The 23,440-nt window shown below is 45.2% G+C and overlaps 1 long non-coding RNA gene across 4 annotated transcripts in view; it reads left to right on the forward strand.

The window, feature by feature from the left end:
- LOC141409935 (uncharacterized) overlaps nt 1–23,440 on the forward strand; it is a 250,137-nt gene that overhangs the window by 144,263 nt on the left and 82,434 nt on the right. Inside the window, exon 5 of one of the 4 annotated variants that reach the window (XR_012432909.1) lies at nt 9,847–9,976. The exons of the other annotated variants lie outside the window; for them this stretch is intronic. This is a non-coding gene — a long non-coding RNA (uncharacterized lncRNA). Of the gene's footprint in view, nt 1–9,846; nt 9,977–23,440 lie in introns of those variants that run through there. 4 annotated transcript variants of the gene reach the window in all.

Genomic DNA, 23,440 nt, shown 5'->3' on the forward strand with positions numbered 1-23,440 from the left:
ACTTGCCTTCAAAGCATTTAGTAGAAGAGATAACACACAGACAGACAAGTACAATAAAAATTTAAAGAGTTATACCTGCTGTGAGAGAAGTTATAAAGCTTGGTTGAATTCTTGGGTTTATTACATAAGTCAGACTACATGTCTTTTTGGGCACCACGATATTCACAACTGTGTCCAAGTTAAGGGCTCGTGCATTTTAGAGATGGGAACAAGGGACGGTTCACAAAGTGGAACCAGGGAGAGCAGATGTAGAAATCTTACATCTGGGATTACCAGGGTTCTTGAAGGCTGTAGATCTTCTCATTTCCTTAGTCAACAAGTAACTCCGTATAGAAGCCTGGTCTACTGCTCGTTCTCGGACTGTCATGAGCAAGAAGGCAACCCAATCTGTGTGAATAATGGGAAACCCAAATGAATGGTGTTTTTTGAGATGTTTCTGTTTGTGTTTCAACACCAAATGTTGAAAGCAGAAAGTTGGTTTTGTTTTGCTATAGCTGCTGATGCCAGGAGACGTGGAACTGTGCGTTCACTGCCATGTTCTGGCTAATGGCCAGCAGTGAGGAAGGAACGCTTGGGGCACTGCTGGTGGGCGTCAGCACATGGACTGACTCCGCACAGGCATGCTCAGAGCAGCCCTCTGGATGCCTGACCCCTGCCTCTGTTTCTCAACAGACATGGCCTTTGTCACCAGAGTGCTCAGCCCATCTCTACTGGGACCGTCATTCATCTAATTGTCCCAGTCAGAAATCTTGTGCGGTCTTTGATTTCTTCTTCTTCACATCACCCAGATATCTCAAATACATCCACTTCCTTCCATCTCTGCTGCTAATGCAGAATTCCAGACAGCAACATTTCTCACCAGGACAACCACACCAGCTGCTTACTTGTCTCCTACTTTCTCTCCAGTTCCTTCAATTTATTTTTTCTCCTCAGAGTAGCCTAGATTTTTTTTTTTAAAAAGATATATTATACCATATGACACTCCTTCTTAAAACACTTCAATGGTATTCCATTACATGTTGGAAAAAAGTCCAGATCTCATAGTATGGCTATCAAGGTCCTCCCTTGTCCAGGCCCTGCCCACCTTCCCAACCCCACCTCCCCTGATCCAGCCCCTGTGCACCTTTCCAATTCCATCTTGTTCTACTCCCCACCATCTCACTCATGTCACTTGGGCCACTCCGACTGCTTTGTGTTCCTTAAATTCATGCAACACTTCCCATACCTGGTCTTCTGACGCATAGTTCCCTCTGCATGGGACACTTTCCCTCCTGAATGCTTGCATGGCTGGCCTATTTTTATACTTCAGGTTTTGCCTTAAATATTTCCTCCTCAGCATCTAGAACTAGAAGTACCATATGACCCAGCCATCCCATTACTGGGTATATACCCAAAGGATTATAAATCATGCTGCTATAAAGACACATGCACACGTATGTTTATTGTGGCACTATTCACAATAGCAAAGACTTGGACTCAACCCAAATGTCCATCAGTGACAGACTGGATTAAGAAAACGTGGCACATATACACCATGGAATACTATGCAGCCATAAAAATGGATGAGTTTGTGTCATTTGTAGGGACATGGATGCAGCTGGAAACCATCATTCTCAGCAAACTATCGCAAGAACAGAAAACCAAACACTGCATGTTCTCACTCATAGGTGGGAACTGAACAATGAGATCACTTGGACTCGGGAAGGGGAACATCATACACTGGGGCCTATCATGGGGAGGTGGGAGGGGGGAGGGATTGCATTGGGAGTTATACCTGATGTAAAGGACGAGTTGATGGGTGCTGACGAGTTGATGGGTGCAGCACAGCAACATGGCACAAGTATACATATGTAACAAACCTGCATGTTATGCACATGTACCCTAGAACTTAAAGTATAATAATAATAATAACAAAAAATATTTCCTCCTCAGCAAGGCCTTCCCTGAGTGATCTCCTTTCAGCTGAATCATTGTGCTTTGTTTCTCCCTGGCACTTAGCATGCGTTGAAATCACACATACATTTGTTTATGTTCTTGTTGAATGCCTGTCTGCTATCTGCACTGACGTTCAGTGAGGAAAGGGCTACGTTAGTTTTGCTCAGCATTAGTTTACTTTGGGACTCCTAGCATAATGCCTTAAAGAATGTGTTTTATAAATATTTATTGAATAAATAAGTGTTTATTTCAATGAGGTTCTATTGTCCTTTTGTATGGAGGCTAGCCCAGCTTGCTAAATGCTTGTGCCCAGGCATGAGTGAATGTTAAACAGAAAACAAAAAATACAGTTTTTTAAAATTAGTTTTTTTATTTCAACAGTTTTTGGGGTAGAGGTGGTTTTTGGTTGCATGGAAAGGTTCTTTAGTGGTGATTTCTGAGATTTTAGTGCACCTGTCACCTGAGCCGTGTATATCATACCCAGTATATGTAGTCTTTTATCCATCACCCCCCTCCCAACCTGCCCCCCACCAAGTCCCCAAAGTCCATTATATCACTCTTATGCCTTTGCGTCCTCATAGCTTAGCTCCCACTTAGAAGTAAGAACATATGGTATTTGGTTTCCCATTGAAAGTGTGTTTTGTATTTGGTGACTTTTCCCCCAGTCCCTCTTTGTCTCTGTTAATGAGCTCAAGATATGAGGTAGAAGAGGTCTGGAAGCCATTTGCCTTTCAGACCCTTTAAATGAGGCACAAAAAAGGTGCTTCTGGGGATGGAGAAGAAAGACAGCTCGATGTAGCAGGCGTTTGGCATATGGAGAGCAGGTTGGCCCCAGAAAGGATCCTTCTAGGATCATTAAAGATAATTTGCTTCCAGCCCCTGTGGCCGTCCCCTCCGCAGAAGAGTGGCAGACAGCCTGGCATCTGGAAAATTCAGAGGACTCTGAGTTAGGCAAATGAGCAACCTGCTCAGTTCCTTCTTTGCAGGGGAAAATGAGTGACTCCTAGTTGCTGGGGGAAAGAGCAAGGCTGGCAGAGGTTGTATCTGTGTCACTCCCACCCCCAGTGACCTTGCCAGTTAAGCCCTCCTCCACCACATGGAGAGTCCCATCACTGGAGACAGAGCCAATCTCACTGAACTCCTTGAATCCCAGCCACAAGTAGAATCTGGTCATCAGCAGTTGCTCATAGGCCCCACTGTGGGCGCCTCTCTATGTTGTTGGCTCCCTAGAGTCACAGGGTCACCGTTTCTATGTAAGCTGTGTCAAAGACTGTGACTTCACACAGTCTGAGAGTGGTCGCTGACAGCTGATCTAACAGTGAGATGACAGTGACATACATTTAAATTGGGGGCCCTTAAGCCAGAACTTCTCTCCCGTCCCTTAAAGAGAAAATAAGCAAATCACCCACAGAGAATGGCTCTTCCCTCCTGCTGTATCTCAGGGAGTCCTGGGGATACCGATGTCTGTGCTGACCAGTGATTTGCCGAATACATGCTTTTACAGTGTGGCTTTGTCTTTGTAATAAAACAGTGTCAAACTGTACATTTCAATAACGAGGCACGGATGTGATTTCTGAGCCATCAGTGGAAATGGACGATTGGACAAAATGATGCTACGGGACATCTCTCACTGGGAGAGATTGTGTCCCTATCCGGGCTGGTACTTATGGAGGGTCTGTGATTCATATTTATGTCAGAAGAATTGAGTTAGGCTGTGCTGTGCTCTAGGAAGATGCAAGAAGTAAGACAAAGGAACAGGAGCCAGTGTTTTTCAAGGTCCTGTAAAGATCCAAAGGTAGTTTTAGGCACGTGATGAAGATTGGCTTAATTTAGTCCAACGAGATTGTTCCTGATCCTCTTGGGGAATCCTACTTCCCATCTGCCTGGCAAGGGAGCAAGAGGCAGAGTGTGGCCAGAAAACTGATTTTCAAAAGGTTGGAGCAAATAAGGTTGGGGAAACAACACTTTCACCTCGGAGATGACTCAAAAAGTTGGGATTCAACATGCTGATCCAGTCGTGATCTGCACTAATGGCACAGGCTCTCCTTGGCTTGTGCTCATGGCTTTGCAGCTGTGTTGCAGCTCCAGCAAGAGTAAAGAAGCTGTAAATATATCCCAGGTACTTCTTTTCCCCTACAACAGAGGTTATCAAATGAGCAACCACAGGCTACAAGGCCGGCCACCCTGTTTCTGATTGAGTACGGCTTAGGATGAGGCCTGAAAATGTGCATTTCTAACAAGCTCCCTGGTGATGCTGCTGCTGCCGGTCCAGGGATCTCACTGAGAGCCTCTGCTCTGGAGCACCCTGAGAGAAGGAGGCCCAGCTCAGCATTTGCAAAGGGCCAGGTTTTTCTGGGTCATATGTTCTTCCAGTTGTTTTCCTCTTCTCATTTCCCCACTCATTACTGAACAGGCTGACGACAATAAGGACAACTGCAGATTCTCTTTTCCTTCTGATGTGTTATAATTCAATCCTCTCAGCACTTTTTACCACGTTTTTATTTTCTTCCTTAAATAAAAAGGAGGGCCCCAGCGTCCTTGAAGACAGATCCCTTTTTAGCTTTGCTTTGGGGGGATTCTCGCTGCCTGTAAGGCAAGCATCTTAGGGAGTCCCGTCTCCTGTGTCTGGTGGGGAGGCAGTGAGTAAACAGCCACTCTGTTCTCAAAGGTCAGGCTGAGACCCGGTGTCTAGCAGCACTGGGTCCTCAGACCACTGCTATTCTCATGGCAAATGTTGAATACCAGCACTCGGGGAGACGCTAACGCAGGTCGAGATGGTGCCAGGCGCAGGGAGGCTGTTGAAAATGTTGATTTAATTAGTTAGATGTAGTGAGGGATGCAGGGATGGCTGCTCAAGGGGTTCTTGTATTTCCATATCTGGGATAAAACTCTCCTCTGTAGCAACAAACTTAATTCCAGATCCTGGTTTTATAAATTGCCTCTACTGGACAGAGGGGTGAAGGTCATTGTGAGACTCAATTCTTCGAAGTCTCACTTATAAAAAGGGCATAATGAGAGTCTCTATGTCCAAGGGAGAGGGCGCTTTGAGCATTTAGCACTGGGCCTGGTGTGTGGTGAGCACCCCATGACTGGTGGCTGCTCCTCTTAGGGATTTGCAAGTGCAGGCAGCCTGTTACAAGTGGTGGGTCAGAGCAGCGCTGATGTGCTCGGGGAACAGGGTCTTCCTCTACTCCTCTTGGCACAGGAACATGGCAGACACGGGCAGCCAGCAGGATCTGGTTATTAACTGGAGCCTGAGCAGTCACGCAGGGCTACAGAGACTCCCAGTGAGGCTTAGTGTCCGGAGTCACTGTGCAAGGTGTTTGTCCCTGGGAAAATCATGGCCTGGACTTTACAGAACTCAGAGAAGTAGCAGGGATGAGGATGTCACCCAGGTGTTTGGACTAAATGCCAAAGGTGAGTGGACCCCCCACAGCTGCCCTCCCTCCTCCTGCCTCACCTCAGCTTTGTGCCATGCCTTCAGGGCACACTTCTGCTGCTTCATGGGTGTCGCTGTGGTGACAGGTGGGAGAGAGGACAGCTTGAGGTTGTGACATGCCAGCCACTCCCACATCCAGGGGGCCTTGGGGATCCCAGAGGCTGGGGATTAAGGACAGTGGGGACATAGGCCAGTGGGTCCTGGGGTCCTGATTTGGCATTTGATAGTTCCTTGCTCAAGGTATTCACTGTCCCTGCTGGGCAGAGCTCCTGGAGCCTCCTCTTGGATTCCTCTCCAGGGAATTTCACTTCAAAATTGACCTTCTTTTGTCTCCATCTTTTGGGACCCCAAAGACTCTCAGTGTGCCCCCACGTCCCCAGAGCCGTGGTGGGAGTAACCTGGGGGTTCAGCCTGGGTTCCCAAGGCCGGGCAGCCATGGGCTTCCACCACAAGGAGGAGGAGCAGACAGGTGCTGTCTGTGGCAAGAAGGAAGTGCTGCTCCAGGCAGAGCCCTGTAGTGGGCTCTCGCGAGCCTGGTTTCTCCTTTGGCATGGTGTGTTTGAGTGGGAGGCTTGTTTCTTTGAAAACAAAATTACCGTAACCATTTTCCATACAGGAAATGGCAAACACCCAGTGCTGTGAGTGAGTTAGGCTCCTTGCGTGTGGGTGGATGAGAAGGAGCAGAGCCTTGGAGAACCAGCATGCTCCTTCTCTGGTTGCTCCCCAGGCTCTGCCTGGCTTTGTCCAAGGTGGGCGGGATGCCTCCATGGAGGAAGCCAACAAGTGTTTCCTTTTAGTCTCTTTCCAAAGAGTCAGTGTGGCAGTTTTAGAATCTCCTGCGATGTGTGCATCTGTGTGTGCTGGGGGAGAAGGGAGAGTGTTATTAAACTTAAGGCCGTAGATATTTTGATATGCAACTGACTTTCTCTCCCTCCCATACCACTGAGAATCCCTTTGTGTCATGAGAGTTGTTACTTCTAGGACATGTTTTGCTTGTGAATGACTTGGAGGCAGAGGCAAGGTAGAGAAACACTGCCTGCATTCATTCATTCATTCGTTCACTCCAAATCACTTACTGAGTCCCTGCTATGTATCCGGTACCCTCTTTTTTTCTTTTCTTTTCTTTTCTTTTTTTTTTGAAATGGAGTCTTGCTCTGTCGCCCAGGCTGGAGTGCAGCGGTGCGATCTTGGCTCACTGCAAGCTCCGCCTCCCGGGTTCACGCCATTCTCCTGCCTCAGCCAACCGAGTAGCTGGGAATACAGGTGCCCGCCACCACGCCTGGCTAATTTTTTGTATTTTTAGTAGAGATGGGGTTTCACCACATTAGCCAGGATGGTCTCAATCTCCTGACCTCATGATCCACCTGACCAGGAACCCTCTTAGGCACTGGGGATACTGACATGAGTAGTAGGCTGAAAGAAAGCACTTGCTAACATCCGTGGAGAACTTGCCATCCAGGCGAGCCTGTGAGAGCCTGACTGGAGAGAAAAAGGGGCCGGTAACCCTCAGTTAACTTTGGAGGCCATCACTGTCTCTCTGGGACTCTGCCCCATATAAGATGTTTGGAAGTCAGGGATATTTAAAGCATCTGCGCTAGAGTTGTTTTCACTCAGTTGACCAGAGCTGGGTGTGCCGAAACCTGGGTTATGCATTTAATCTTCAGAGTGACCAGGTGACTGACCAAAGAGAAAAAACCCGTAGGCAGACATCTTACAAAGTATGTCCTTGGTTCTGGAGGATGAGGCTCAAAGCTGCCCAACACACAATACACGTCTGGAAAACAAAGAACTCAAGTGGGAGTCACAGATGTGAACTGAAGGGCTGCAGTGAGTTGTAACCAGGGAAGCTGCCTGACTCTATTGATAATGGTATTGAAGGCCTCCCCAAGGTCGAGGGTTTGCCCCTAGCTTTATGGGTTCAAAACCTGATTCAGTCAGGATGATGACAGCAGATCCAATGCTTAGAAAGATTTGCTCTAAACAAATGTATATACTTGTGGCTCATATCAGATACTGAAAAATGCAACTATCATGCAGATAAAATACATTGTAATGGCTCGCACCTATCTCGTCCTATAGCATAATCTTCATGTCGATTGTCAATAGCAGATTGTTTGGTGAGGAGCTTGGAATCGGAACAAGGTGCACTAGTTAGATGGTTTATCAGCCTCAAGTTGTAAGAGACTGAAGAATCGTGGCCAAATATGGGATATAGGGCCCACAAGCTCTGGTGAACTTGAAATGGGCTGGGATGTCACACCCAAGGTGTGACCCAAGGTGTGACATCCCAGAAAACTTCTTTTCTGATGGCATGATCTGGCTTCATCTGTTCATACTTTCAGTTCAGTCTTATAGATTTGGGAGTCATTTTCTGGAGACTTAGGCTCTATACTGTGGTCCTTCTTGCATCAATCTTGTGGTTTAACAGGACAATACCTCCCCTGGAACTTTTTTGTTGTCCTTGTATACCGCCAAACAAAAAAAAAAATTATGTGCCATCCTCAAGCAAAAAGACCAGCCCATTGATCACTGATTTTAAATTGGTTGACTCAGGTTAGAAATTCTTCTTCTTCTTATAGATGATAGAACTTTGTCAGAAAGTGAAGGAGGCTGACTTACCCTGAGGCATTTGATTAGTGAGTTTCATATTACTGTGTCACCAGAGAGTTCTTTTGAGGTGCTGAGTGAAATGAGATTATCTCTCTTTGTTGTTTTTAAGCCACAAAAATGCTGAGAAGTTGTGTCAAGGTTGGACTGATAGGCATTTCTGGGCTAAGGTAGCTCATATCATCTAAACTTTATCAATCTCACCCTTTATCTGACCAAGAAAATATTTGTCTCTTCTCTGGCTCTTTTGTAGCTGATGCCTTTCCAATCACGTCAATTTCATGTCAATTTTTACATTTCCCCCAATAGTCTCCGTATACATTTATTAACCATGGCCTTTTTATGTTTCTACTATGAAGTCTTCTTAGGCCAACTTGTTCCTATTTTAGCCCTTTCCCTGGGGGTGATATTCAACATACTTAACTTGTGCCGTGCACTATGGAGGCTGTAGCTCCCCTGGGTGGCCATGAAGGGCAACCTTGGGAAAGTGCAGGCTGTTGGTCAGGCAGCCACCCCCTCAGGGGACCAGGAGGCCACTGAGTGTCTGCCAGGGTCTGGGCTTACTTTGACCAGGGGGACCTGTAGTGATGGGGCAGAGGTGCAGGAGCCATGGTGGGATGGGGGACGTCTGGTAGGCTGGTGACCTGGTAGGTGCCACAGTGGTTTCCAACTGTGCCCACCAGGGTTCTGGGAGCCAGGGCAGCCGGATGGTGATGTGGGAGGCACGAGGGAGCTCTTGGCATTAGGTATTTACCTACTGATTCCATCTGCCCTTTCCCTCCCTCATTGTAGCTTTCAGTTTCCCATTGTTTTCTAACAGATTTTCAAACTGAATCTCAAATGCACACACAAGGGAACTATCCTCTTTCTTGTTCCCCTGTCCTTGGAATTTTCCTACTTTTCAAAAATACAAGGAAAAGAAACGGAAAAGATGCCTTTGATTGACGTCAGAAGAAAACATTAGTAAATCAGTCAACTATAATCTATTATTTAATTAGATCCCAAATCCTCACAACCACTGTTTTAATGATTTTTACTGGACCAGGCCTTATGGAACTCACATGTAATCCAAGTCCCCAAGGCCTGACAATCCCCTCCCTTCCCTTCCTGACCTCCAACCACTGTTGCTACTTCTCCCACCTGCCCCCCACCCACCCCCAATAAGCCTGTTTGGAGTCTCTATGGACGAGCAATATCTTTGCTGGGAGCAGCTGCAGGAATCCTTCCAGCTGGGTGCACCCTGTGCTTAAGGTCCCATTTACTTCCAACCTAGTTGGATGTGATTGATTCCTAACTCATCATGCTCTCACCCTGTGCCCCACATATCAGAGGGGATGGGTAATGATGGTGTGAGGCAATGACTGGCTTCTTTGTTAGTGCCTTTAGCAGGCACAGACACAGAACACCACTGGGGACGCAGTCATCGTGTGTCTCCTCATTTCCGTCTTCGCCAGGCATCAGGACAGAATACCAGAAGACTGGGCTGGTCTGTGCTGCCATTACAACACCACGCAAATAGCTTCAAGCTCATGCGGTTTTTATTATGGCCAATGCCAACTAGTTTCAGTAGAAGAAAACCCTCCAGGCTGTGGCGGCAGATTTCCTTCTAATGTTGGCTAGACATTTCATAAGACGTCTCTGGTCCCAAAGGAGCTTAGAAGAGAGTGGGGCTGGCTGGTGGAGGGCGTTCTGATTCCTAGAAAAACATCCTGGAAACATGTTCCTTTCATGGGGATCGTTTTTCAAAGTCTGGAAGACGCTTCACCGCGGAGAGAGGATGTGGCTGCTAGTCAGTAGGAGAACAAAACCCTTTGCCTTTGTTTATTCTCATCTCTTGCTTTTCCTCTTTTTTGTTTTCTTCCTAGTCCAGAGATCACAAACTGGATGCCAGGAGGCTGAACCTGGTCTTCAGCTGTCTTTTGTCTGGCCAGCACGGTTTCTAAACTTGCATTTGAAGACCTTCAGCTGGGTGTGTCTCTAGTCCACCAGAGCTCACACGTGTGCTGCCTTTCTGGTCCTGGGAGTCATTTGAGTTTATCCACCCGTCGCCTTTATGCCAGGTATAGAACCATGGCCCAACTAAATCTGTTCATTCATGACTGATTCTCATCCTTTCAGGACACATTTCAAGGTCATAGAAAATGTCTCTTTATCTGTGGGGAGAGCCCATTATCAGAGAGCATCAGCCAACAAGGCCAGAGGGCCATGCCCGTGCCATTGGAGGCTTCCGTGGTGTGACCCTGCTCCAGGGCACTGTTCCCATGGAGAGCAGCACATGCGGAGCCCCTGGAGTGCAGCATGGGCTGTGGTTGGTAAGGATGCTTTTGGTTCTAGCCTGTTGGGTTTGGTCATTATCATACTGCCCTGGTGGTATACAAAGCTCATGCCCACCTTGTCAGAGGTTGGGTGGATAATAAAATCAGGACCATGGCCAGGTGCAGGGGCTCATGCCTGTAATCCCAACACTTTGGGAGGCCAAGGAAGGCAGATCACCTGAGTTCAGGAGTTTGAGACCAGCTTGGCCAACAGGGCGAAACCCCGTCTCCACAAAAAATACAAAAATTAGCCAGGTGTGGTGGCAAGTGCCTGTAATCCCAGCTACTCAGGAGTCTGAGGCAGGAGAATCGCTTGAACCTGGGAGGTGGAGGGTGCAGTGAGCTGAGATCATGCCACTGCACTCCCGTCTGGGCAGCAGAGCGAGACTCCGTCTCAAAAAAAGACTACAATCTGGAGAGATGAATGGGAAGCTGCTCACCCAGGACTCCCTATTTTGGATCTAGTCGGTGGCTCTTGCGGGTAGAATCCAACATCTGCATGCCTGTGGAAGATGCACCAAAGCCTTGGGGGTTCAAGAGGGTGCCCAGGCCCAGGAAGGTGTGGCTGAGAGTGCAGAGACCTTGAAGGTGAGCCCAGCTTCCCAGCCTGTGTCCCCCAGCCCAGCCCAAGGCTGCAATGAATAGTCTTTTTCTCATTCTCTCTCTCTCTAAAATCTTTTCCCAAGTGAGGAGGGGACTGCTAGCTTGACTGGCTGGCCTCTTATTCTCAATTTCCCCAGGAAAGAAGGGGTTAGGGAAAGTTTAGCCAGGGAGAGCAATTCATTTCAAAAACTCAAACTAACCTGTGTTTGCCTTCCTGACCTCCAGACTATTTTAATCTTGTAAGCGGTAATGATGTGTGTGGAGAACAATTTTGTTGTTTACTGAGGCAGTTGAGTGATAATTGCAGAGAAAGGAGAAAGCGGGAGGCTTGTTCCACATACTGTATTTCTCACTGTCGTTCTCTATGCTAATAGAGGCCCTAATGTGTCTTGTGAATAAAGATGACAGACCACAAGAGGGGGCACAGCAGGGGATGAGAGACTGAGGGAGGCAAGACTAAAGAAAAATCTGGACCACTCCCACCACCACCAAGAAGCGGGAGTGGAATTGGACTGGCATGGTGTTGGTGCCAGGGTGGGTACAGGGTAAAGAGGGTATGCTATATACATAGTTCTCTGCCCACAAGATGGGGTTCTGGTTCTGCAGGCTTTATCTGAAATAAAGCTGTGGATGGAAAGTTCCTTCTGGTGTCAGATCAAAATGTTTTCTGTGAAAAGGATAAAGATAGACCACATGGGACAAATGTAAAATGATTTTATTATATTCTACCTTCTTAGATTCATCCATTTGTTCATTTTTGTGCGACGACAGTTCATTAAACATTTATTGTGCTTGAAATATCAACCCATATTTCTCTTTAATAATGTATATTCCTTAAATTAGCTTCTTGTCACCGACAGATATAGAATTTAATTATTTATTATTTATTTATTTTTAATTCATCTTCTGTTGTCTATATTTAAGGTGTACAACATGATGTTTTGGTACGCATATACATAGTGATATGATTATGACAGTCAAACAAAGGTACATATTCATTGCCATCCATAGTTATCTTTTGTGTGTATGTAGTAAGAGCACTTCAGATGTATCTCTTAGCACATTTTGAGTAGGTCATACAATGTTATGAACCACAGTCCTCCTGCTGTGCATCAGACTTCTAGGCTTATTCATCCTACACAACTGCAACTTGGCACTCTTTGACCTACTTCTCCCCACTTCCTCCTCCTCCCTTCCTCCAGTAACCACTGTTCTCTATTTATTTGACTTTTAAAAAATATTCTGCATATTAGTGAGATCATACAGCATCTTTCTGTGTCTGGCTTATTTCACTTAGCATCATGTCGTCAGTTTCATCCATGTAGCAAATGGCAAGATCTTTAAAGACATTGCCTTAAGGCTGAATAATTTTCTATTAGATACAGAATTTATCAACATCCCACTGTATGTAGGAGCCTATACATACTTTGAGATCAGAAGTTGGAGTGCAATAGACAGTCTCATTGAACTGAGAGAGAACATGTGTCCTGCAGCTGAAGGATGCTTTGGATGCAAGGGAACAGATGTGGATAAGTTACAGATGATGCTGTGGCTTGGTGGAACTGCCTGCAAAACAGGCTGGGACATGAAGAGGTGAGGTTGGTGGGGAGCACAGGGGAAGTTACCGGAGCCGTAGAGGACTTGGCCTGTGGCTCGGTTCACCCCTGCTGGGTTATACAGGCTGGGCTCCCAGAGCTCTTCCACAATGTCCCCCAGGGGTGGGAATCAGTGGATAGGGTAGGCAGTTGAATCAGCATCTCCAGTGGTGGAGACAGGACTTCTCGTTTTTAACAAGCTCCCAAGTGTCCCAAGTCTCTGAAGACTGAGAACCTCTGAGCTATAGAGTACCTTGCGTGGTACAGCAGGGGTGGCCGTCCACGGGGCTTACATGGAGGATGGACAGGGTGACAGGCAGTCCCAGGCAGTAGGGAGTGATTTGGGGGTCTAGATAATGTGTTCAGTTAGAAAAAGCCCCCAGGCTCTGACCAGGGGATACAGTCAGCTCTGTTCTCCCAGAGGAGACATTGGGGGACATCCAGCTGTGGGGCTGGGATTGGCAGAAGGTTAAGGCCTAGTGGATATGAGGATGTTCAGGCTCCTCTGCAGGCACCAAGGATCGGTGGCAGCACAATCTCTTCCAGGTTCCATCTCTTGGTGGCCCGAGGCTCCAAGTCTCTTTCCTGCCTTGGTCAGCCCTGGCTTCAGGGCTGGATAAGTGGAGGCTGATGGGCACAACACGTAAGGCTGAGTGGGGAGGGGCAGGGAAGTCACACATCGGCAGGACAAGGGTGGCCTTGGAATTGAAGATAGGAGAGATTTGAAGGAACAGCTTTCTGTGAGAGCGCCTTTTCTTTTTTTTTTTTTGAGATGGAATCCTACTCTGTCACCCAGGCTGGAGTGCAGTGCCATGATCTCTGGTCACTGCAACCTCCACCTCTCCAGTTCAAGTGATCCTCCGGCCTCAGCCTCCCGAGTAGCTGGGATTACAGGTGCGCGCCACCACGCCTGGCGGATTTTTGTGTTTGTAGTGGAGATGGGGTTTTGTTGCCATATTGGCCAGGCTGGTCTTGAACTCTTGACCTCAGGAGATCCGCCCACCTTGGCCTCCCAAAGTGCTGGCATTACAGTGCTTGACCTGAGAGAGCACTTTTCAAGTTCCCAAAAGAACTCTCCAAAAAAGTAGGAAGACTCTCAAATATTGTTACAGAAGATCCTACTCTTCGCTGGGCTTGTTTAGAGTTCAAAAACTGAGAGTTTCTGAGCAGGTGGGACCATGCCCAGGAAAACTTTGACATTGCCAGTGTTGTCAGCAGGAACAGGGTCATGTCAGACAAAAGGAAAGGCCAGTGGACTTCTTTTTCTGATCCTGATGGAGGGGGCATCTCAGAGCCCCCATTTACTCCATTATTCAACTGCAACCAGGGCTGACTTCAAAAAAAGATGCTCCATTTCAGAGCAGCTCATCTGAACCACTAAGTTGTGCATCAAAAACCACAGGCTTTTTCTTAAACTTCTCTTGGCTAAACTCTCCCCTTGGACAAATTCCCCAGTGCAATTCTTACAGCCAGCCTATCCAATTAGAGGATATTTGACTCGCAGGATTCTTGTCTAGGAGAGACCAAATCTCCTTTCACCTAAAAGCCAGGTCTCCGCGGCCCACAGGCTTTTGCTTTGTTCCACCTTTTCAAACAATTCCTGAGTCAGAATAAAGGGCGGTTTTCTAGGACAAAGCAAACATTGCCCAAGAAAGACTCTATTCTCCCGTTTGGATTGCTTACAAAGAGTGCACAGGCACCCCCCTGATGGTAAAATGTTTTCCTTTAATTGTATGCAACACACTTAGCCAAGGCATATCAGGACTCCACGCTGCCCCACCCTTCCAAGTCAGCACACAGCCATGATCCTCTGAGGCAGGAGGTGTGCAAAGAACCGGCAAGACTTTTTGTACTTCAAGTGTGAATCTGCAAAACACAATGCCTTTCAGCCACTAAGTCTATGAATTTGTTCATTCATTGACTTTTTAAAGCAAGCTTTCCTATCCCCACTCTATGTAATCTGGAGATCTTCACTTTCAGCATCTTCTGTTTCTAGGGCATTTAAATTGGGAGGAAGTGGGGAGGCCATTAGGCCCTGCTGAACCTCCAGCTCAGCTTTCCACCTCTCTTGTCCTTTCCCTCATCTCAGAAAGAGCTCAAGATGCTCTTGACTGTTAAGAAGATAGGAATGCTGGCGATGCTCCTTGGGGCTGCTTTTTTGAGCCCTCAGTTAAAATAATCTGAAACTATCTAAACATTAAATACACACACGCATGCACACACATGCACACACGTGCACCATTTTCATGAGTAGAGAAGGAAGAAGGAGGTGGCAAGGGGAGCTGGTTCTGAGGTTTTGGAGAGTGTGATAATGCCGGGGGTATCTGACCCAGCTGGCCTGTGAAGGGCAGAGGGACCCAGAGGAAAGCCACGCAGACATTAACTTCCACATTGTCAAACGCAGAAGCGTCTGGTTCCCAGGGTCCCCTGGGGATATCAGGAAAATAATGATGAAAGCAGTTCCCCTGCCCAGGCATCCTTCCAGAAAAACACCTTGAATAATTGTGACATTTGTGCTGCTCTTTATGGTAAACCAAACTCCTTCGCTCTCTTATTGTTTTATCCTTACACACGTGTTATCTAAATCCGTTTTCATTGTAAAGAGGTCAGAGAATGTGGAAGTATATTGTCTTAGTGTAGACTCCCTAGAAAAAAAGAGCTGGAGAAAAGCTTATTGTGCTAATACTTGTGCTAAGAGCAGGGAGACCAGAGAAGCAAAACTGAAGGAAACAGGTACTATAGCCAGGAAGGAGGGAGGGAGATACAAGGCGGGAGCTCCCAGGGAGGCCACCGGTTTGCAAGAAAATACAGCAAGCTGGGTGCTTTCTGTCATGTGGGACATCTCCCAGGAAGCAGTTACACCCCAAGGAGACCCTGCCATCTCTGTCTTTCAGGGGTCCAAATTTGCACCCAGGCCACATCACCTGATTTCTCAGGAAATCAGAGCCTCTGTGAACTTGGGCAAATCCAGCACTGTCCACCATGGCAGGCACCTGAAGTCTGGCAATTGATTGTATGGTGAACTGAAATAAGCTTCCTCCCGTTTGCCCTCCTCTCTTCAGAAATAACTACTTTTTTTTTTTTTTTGAGACAGAATCTCGCTCTGTTGCCCAGTCTGGAGTGCAGTGGCGCGATCTTAGCTCACTGCAACCTCTGCCTCCTGGATTCAAGTGATTCTTCTGCCTCAGCCTCCTGAGTAACTGGAACTACAGATGCCTGCCTCCACGCCCAGCTAATTTTTGTATTTTTAGTAGAGATGGGGGTTTCACCATGTTAACAAGGCTGGTCTTGAACTCCTGACCTCTGAGACTAATTTATAAGAAAAAGAGGTTTAATGGGTTTTGCAGGCTCTACAGAAAGCGTGGCAGCATCTGCTTTTGGGGAGGCCTCAAGAAACTTTCAATCATGGTGGAAGGCAAAGGGGGAGTGAGGCATCTTACTTACATGGCCAGAGCTGAAAGAAGAGATTAGAGAAGGGCTAAGTGCTACATACTCTTAAACAACCACATCTTGTGAGAACTCACTCACTATCTGAGAATAGCACTAAGAGGGCATGGTGCTAAACCATGAGAAATCCACCTCCATGATCCAATCACCTCCCACCAGGCCAGGCCCCACCTTCAACATTGGGGATTAAAATTTGACATGAGATTTGCTGGGGACAGAGATCCAAATGATACCACACAGAATGTCACGCTGATGCCAGGCACTGACAGGAAAGTGACCGTCAAGCTGTAGATTGATCACAGAGGCTGAGCAGTGACATCTCTGCAGCAGATGGCAGTTTGTATTCCTTTTGTATGCTTGTTTAATATGTAACCTATTAATTATATGTTATTTATGATAAATTGCATTTTATTCATTTGTTCTTGATAATCTATTATATTGTCTCTGATGTACCCAGAGGCAGCAAAATGTAAATCTTGAACTAAAGTCTTGGCTGGGAGATGCAAACCCCAGATCCTCAAAAAGTTGTTTTTATATCTCAGGTGGTGCAGAGTAGAGGGAGGAATAGAGAAACTAGGATTAGGGCCTGGGAAGTCAAAGGGTAGAGTAGAAAACTCCATGAATGATTTCAAAGAGCTATCTCATGTTGTGTTTGAAGCAAAGACTATTTGGGGACAGGCACTGGAAGAAAGAGTCGGCAGCCTTGACTGTTTTAAGAGGAGGTTCAAAAGCTTATGAGACTCAGACCCAAACGAAAATGTTCCTCCAGATGGTAGTAGACTGTGGGACTTCTCAGCCTCCATAACCCATGGAGTCAATTCTTCATAATAAATCTCTGTATAAATATAGATCTTGGTTTTCTTTCACTGGAGAACCCTACTGCCCTCTCATCAGACAGAGCCTACCCTCTTGCTCCTGAAGCTTCTAATATTATCTGAATTCTGGCACAGAGAGGTGGAGGCAAGAGTGTTCCAGACATGGGAAGGGCCTCTGTCTTCCCAGAAGTGAGGGAGAGCATAGTTGAGCTTGGTTCATGTGATGGGAGAGACAGAGGATCTAGGAAGGCATGGGGAGGAATCTGGACCTTTGACCTGGGGCAATGGGAAGCCATTGAGAGTTTCCAGCAGAAGAGAGAGGAACATGTATGGTGTAGGGGCAGGGCCATGACATAGAGACTGTTGGGAGGGTTTGCCGCAGTCCAGTGGAGGAACTAGATGCTTCAGGAGCAGGAGGCTAGGCTCTGTATGATGAATGGGTGTATTAGGGTTCTCTGGAGAAAAAGAACCAAGATACATATTTATAGAGAGATGCATTATGAGGAATTGTCTCAGTTGATTATGGAGGCTGAGAAGTCCTACAATCTGCCATCATCTAGAGACCCAGGAAAGCTGGCGATGTAATTCCAGTCTAAGTCCAAAGACCTGAGAACCAGAGGAGCTGATGGTATAAATCCTAATCCAAGGACAGGAGAAGATGAGATGAGAGGTCTCAGTTCAAGCAGGCAGGCAGGAAGCAAAAGGGGCTTATTACTCCTTCCTGTTCCTTTTGCTCTCTTTCAGGCTCTCAATGGATGGATGATGAGCTCCCACACTGGGGAGGGCAGTCTTCTTTATTGAGTCCACCTATCCAAATGCTAATCTCATCTAGAAACATGCCTACAGACACCCCTGGAAACAATGTTTAATATGAGCACCCAGTGGCACAATCAAGTTGACATATAAAATTAACCATCCCAGAAGGGTTGTTGAAGTTGTGACTTGGGGTTGGTAGAAGTGATGAGTTTGGGTTGGAAATATTGAACTTGAGGGGCCTGTGGGACATCCCAGTGGCTACTTGCATCTGGAGAATTATGAGAAAATAGACAGTAATTGATGAATCACAGGAGTAGCTGAGGTCACGTTGTTAGATGATGTGGCATTGGAAGAGGCATTAGGCTGGACTTCTCTGAAGAGCAGAGTGTCAGGGATGGGCCAAGGAAGAAGAGGAAAGCAACTGGAAAAGAGAGCCCAAGAGGTGGGGTCCGCTAGGAGAACACAGGGTCAGAGGAGCCAATGGGAGTGAGTGGCAAATGCTGGAGAGAATTAACACAATAACTTTAAAGTATCCACTAGATTTAACAACAAAGAGATATTTGATTTCCACTTTTGGGAATTCATTTTTTTTTTCAATGAACAAATACTTCCTGAACATCTGCTCATCCATGCCAGACATTGCCGTTGGCCTGAAGCTGACATCCTACTAGGGGAGACAAACAGCAAACAAGTAAACCAATCACTGAATAAGGTTAGTCTAGGCAGTGATAAGAGCAATTACAAAAATAGAACAGGGCGATGTGACTGTAGGTGATTGTTAGTGGGTGGGGATGACAGAGGAGGCCTCTCTGAGGAGGTGACATCTGATCCAAGTCTTGAATATCAGAAAAACATATTTGCCATAAAGATCCAGGAGACAAGAATGTTACAGGTAGAGGAAACAGCTTGTGCAAATGTCCTACCTCAGTGGTTCTCAATCAGGGGCAATTTTGTCCTCCTGTCTAGTGATATTTGGCAATGTCTAGTGACATTTTCTGTTGTCATAACCAGGTAAGTGCTACTGGCATCTGGTGGATACAGACCAGGAATGCTGCTAAATGTCCTACAGTGCACTGGACAGCCCCCCATGATGAAGAATTATTGGACCCAAAATGTCATTAGTGCCAAGGGCAAGAGGCCCTGCACTAAATTAGGAACACGCTTGGCCCGTTTAAGGAATAGAAAAGAGGTCAGTGTCTGAGAATCAGTAAGCAAGGAACTGAGTGGTGGAACCTGTGTCAGAGAGGCAGGTCCCAGATGACAGAGGCCTTCTGGACTTAGTAAGGGCTTTTTACATTTTACTTCCTGAAGTACCACAGAAAGCCATTAGAGAGTTTTAAGCAGGGAAATGACTTGATCTGATGTACATTCTAAAATAATACTCTGGTTGCTGTCTGGAAGCTGGATTGTAGTGGGCAAGAGTAGGAACTGGGAGGCGATGGCAGTCATCAGGCGAGAATGGCAATGGCATAGAGGGGATAGTGGGAGAAGAATGGGATGTAAGTGGGCAATGAGGTAGAGCTGATGGGATTTTTCTGACGGATTGGGTTGAAGGTTGAGGGAAAGTAAGGAATCAAAGATTATTTCTAAGGTTTTGGTTTGAGCAAAAGTTTGGGAGAAGGTGCAGTTCACTGTGATGAGAAGACTGGGCAAGGTCTGGGCTTTAGAGAAGATATAAAGAGTTTGAAATGCATATTAGGGGCATCGTTAAGGTAATGGATGAAGGTTTAGTTATGAGCATGTTTATCACAGTGCTGTTTGAAGTAGTTGTAAACAACCTAATTATCCAATAATAGAGGGTTAATTAAATAAATTTGGAACCAGTATAAAGTAATATCATAGAAATCTATTTATTAACATGGAAATATGATCACAGTGCATTATGTGAAAAAGATTATAAAATAGTATGCAGAGTATAAGCCTGTTGGATTCTTATTTCACTTTTTCTACCAAAATATATACTCCATGAAGTAACAATTTATTTTTATTTTTATTTTTGAGACGGAGTCTTACCCTGTTGCCCACACTGGAGTGCAGTGGTGTGATCTAGGCTCACTATAACCTCCGCCTCCTGGGTTCAAGCGGTTCTCCTGACTCAGCCTCCCAAGTAGCTGGAATTATAGGCACCCACCACCACGCCCAGCTAGTTTTTGTATGTTTAGTAGAGATGGGGTTTTACCATGTTGGCCAGGGTTGGTCTCAAACTCCTGACCTCAGGTAGTCCACCTGCCTCTGCCTCCCAAAGTGCTGAGATTACAGGTGTGAACCACCATGTCTGGCTTTTTGTTTTGTTTTGTTTTTCTGGCCCTGAAGTAACAATTTGATGTAGAAGTGAAATTATAAAAATACTAGAAGAAAATATGTGTGAAGTTTTTGCAACCATGATGTGGTAAAGCCTTGCACAGCAAGGTATTGAAAGCAGACACCACAAGGAATAGATGGATACACTTGACTATGTGAAAAGTTGAACCTCTTGTTGGGTGAAACCCATAGATTGAAGAAGACAAAAGAAAACTGGGAAAAATTATTTGTGATCAGCATTATAGAGTTAATATTGCTATTAGCCAAGGAAATTTTGTAAATTGAGAGACAACTGAAATAAGTTTATAACTATCAGATTGGCAAAGATTAAAAGATTGATAAGATCTGTTGCTGCAGAAGGTGAGGAAGGGTAAATTGGCACGGTCTTCTTAGAGCATAATTTGGTACCATCGAAATTTAAACATGCTTATTCTTTTACTAAGTGAGACTACTTTTGACTGTTTAGCCTCCATTAAGTAATTCAAAGACATAGGTACAAGATGTGCAAAACTGCATTGTTGGTAATGATAAAAACTCCAAAATAACACAAATATTATGCCATAGGAGTTACCTAAATAAATTGTAGGCCCTAACATGTGATAAAAGTATATGCAACTCTTTAAAGAAATGATGTCAATCTGTATGTCCTGATTTGCAAAATCATTTATGATGTTAAGAAAATCAAGTTGCAGAACAGTCTGTATAATAGAACCTCATTTTGTAAAAACCACTAAATAAAATCATAGATATGGTTATATGTGCTTAGAAAAAGCTCTGAAAGGCTTATAAAAATTATTCAGTGTTATCTTCTCCAGGATGTAGGATTGTGGGGGATTTTCAGTTCCCATTTTTTTACCTTTTTGTATTGTTTAACTTTTGTTTCAAACATAGTGACATTTCTAAATATGCTTGGTAATGTTAATTATGCTGGTAATATAAATTATACAAAACATAGTGGCATTTTGGCAAAGGTGGAATTAACATAATTATGAATGTAAAATATGAGTGTAAAATTCTAGGCAGATGTCAAAGTCGTCTGCCTAGAATTTTCACCATTGTCCTTTCATATCTTAATATCACAATACATGGGATTAGATGATAAATGAATAGTGTCTTATTATTTGATAAAGAATTAAGTAAATATTACATCCTTTAATTCCACTGTTTCCTGACACATAAATGGATGCACCAAGTTGTCACAGAACCCCTTCCTTAATGGGAGACAATCTTTTATAAATCTTTGGATAACACAGAAGCAGCAGAAAACACAAGCTACTGTTGATTTATGTAAGATATGCAAAGATAAAACAAAGCACAAAAATACTGAGTAAAGAAAAGACAGCAGCTGTGGACTATAACATTCTACAAGCTCACTATGCCAAGAAAGAAAAAAAATGGTAGTACTGGATAAGGAATACACCTGTGTAAATAAACCATCTGAATCTCCTGTAATCCTGTATTGTTTTTTAGTGAGATACCTGTTTAAACCCCCTAAATACCTATGAAAATATGCATAAAACTTATATATGTATATATTTTCAGTAGTACATGTATGTGTATATATGAATTCAAATTCATTCAAATTTGCATTCTGCAATAATGAAGAATTCTAACTCACACGTTGAAGTGTGTATGGTGTGTGTGTATTCTCTGTACATCTCTTTCTCTTGCTATCTACACATACAGATATACACAGAAGGTTATCCAGGCCTATATCAACCTGCTAACCATGGTTGACTTGGTGTGGATGATTAAGAATTTTATTTTTTTAATGTTCATTTTAGCTGCCTGAACTTTTTAAAAATTTTCTATGGTAAGCATATTTTCTTTCATCATATGAAAACAAACCCAATTATATATGTATATTTAAAAAAGAAGAAAGTAAATAGATGTCAATAACCTTTTCCGGAGATGTCATGGGTGGGAGTGAGGTGGCTGTGGCTTAACCATAAATGGACGATGATCAAGTAGTGGCAGGGAGCATGGAAAATTCCTTTAATAGTGTTGCATGAGGGTGAGGAAAAGGATCAGACAAAGCTAGAAGTGGACATAGAGGCCAGCAATGGAAGGCTCACTCTGTGTGTCAGTGGAAGTCTGGAACTCCAGCACTCCTGGTGGATTTTCTGCAAAGCAGTCTTACTTTTTGTCTTCCATTGTCCCTTTAATCTGCTCAAGACACTGTCATTTCTCTGGCTCCTTTTATGTTAAAAAAAGTTTGGAATCACATTAGGTCACAATTGCAGCTAATTAACTCTAATTAATTCTAAATTAATTAACTCTAATTAATTCTAAATTAATTAAGTCTACTCCAAGATAATAATCAATTGGAACTTGGTTTAATGTTACCTCTTCTCTCCTCTCCCCAGCGGGCCCCTGGCTGTGATGCTGGGGCTCTCAGGGTCCTCCTCTCTCTCTCAACCTCACCTTTCTTCTCAGTCCGGGCTTGCTAACTGTGCTTCTCCCACCAGGGTCAGACCAGGAGGAGGGATGCAAGTGAAGCTGGCTCTGTAGCAAGATGGCTTTGCCTTCTCTGGGCCCTCAGATGCTTATAGCCAACCATCTCTGTACGTTTCATGGGTTCCTTGAAGATTTGCCTGGTGAGCCCTTCAAACTGCACCTTCCTAGCTGGCCTGTCACCCTTGAGCCTCCCTCAGTGCTGCCCTCAAGCTCTACCCACCAGAATCACCCAGAGCCCCTGACTGCCGGGTCCCCTCTTTCAGGTAGCCTCTCCCTGATGAAGATTCTTACATTTGCTCCCTGGGAGTGAGAGAACTTCCTAGACTCTGTCCTCTACCCTGCGGCCACAGGCTGCTCTGACCTTGTCAGGCATGGTCAAGATCCCAGTCCCTCCAGCCCCGCAACTGCAGGAGGCACATATTAATCTTGCCAAGCTTTCTCACCAGCTTGAGGTGAGGGCAGACATCCCTTTCATCCTTCCGTCCTTTGGGGATAAGACACACAGCATGCTAATGGCTCTGCTCAAAAATCCACTCTCAGTCCCCCTCCTTGGACCCTTTTTGTCCTCCACATGAATGAGATAATTAAAAAGTCATTATACTGGTTCTTCGTTGTGCTGTTCTGAAATTTCACACCTGGTATAGCAGGTGTGAAAACACCCGTTGGAATGTAGCAGTTATTACATCATGGTGCCTTGGTCTCAGCTTCTTACTTAACATTCTGTTACATGCAAATGGTGATGAGCCAGCACCAATAAAGAGGGGGAAGCTGAAGATGCAGGAGACAGAGGCTGATGAAGTTGAGGTCTGAAAATTGGTGAAGGAATTGGCCTAGCGGGAAGGAGGGGCCTCTATTCCACTGGGGCAGAAGGGATGGTAGAAAGCAATTTTTAGATTAGAGGAGGCAGGCAAAAAATTGATAGAGCTTCCATCTGAGGATTTCTATTTTCTCCCTGAAATAAGAGGTCAGAGGTTTCCTGAAGCACAGTGAAGAGGAAAAATCTTGATTGAATTGTTCTGAATCATTTGTATGATGAAATGCTGATGAAATTTTCAGCCCAGCTGAAGGTTGTAATACCCACTCCAATGGTGTAGGCTGCTGAAAGGGCTGATGAGTTCCCTCTGCATCAGGAGAAGTCTAGGTTAATGCTTCCTGGGCTGTCGGGAGAGA

This window comes from Macaca fascicularis, chromosome 3 (genome assembly GCF_037993035.2).
Source record: "Macaca fascicularis isolate 582-1 chromosome 3, T2T-MFA8v1.1".
NCBI lineage: Eukaryota > Metazoa > Chordata > Mammalia > Primates > Cercopithecidae > Macaca > Macaca fascicularis.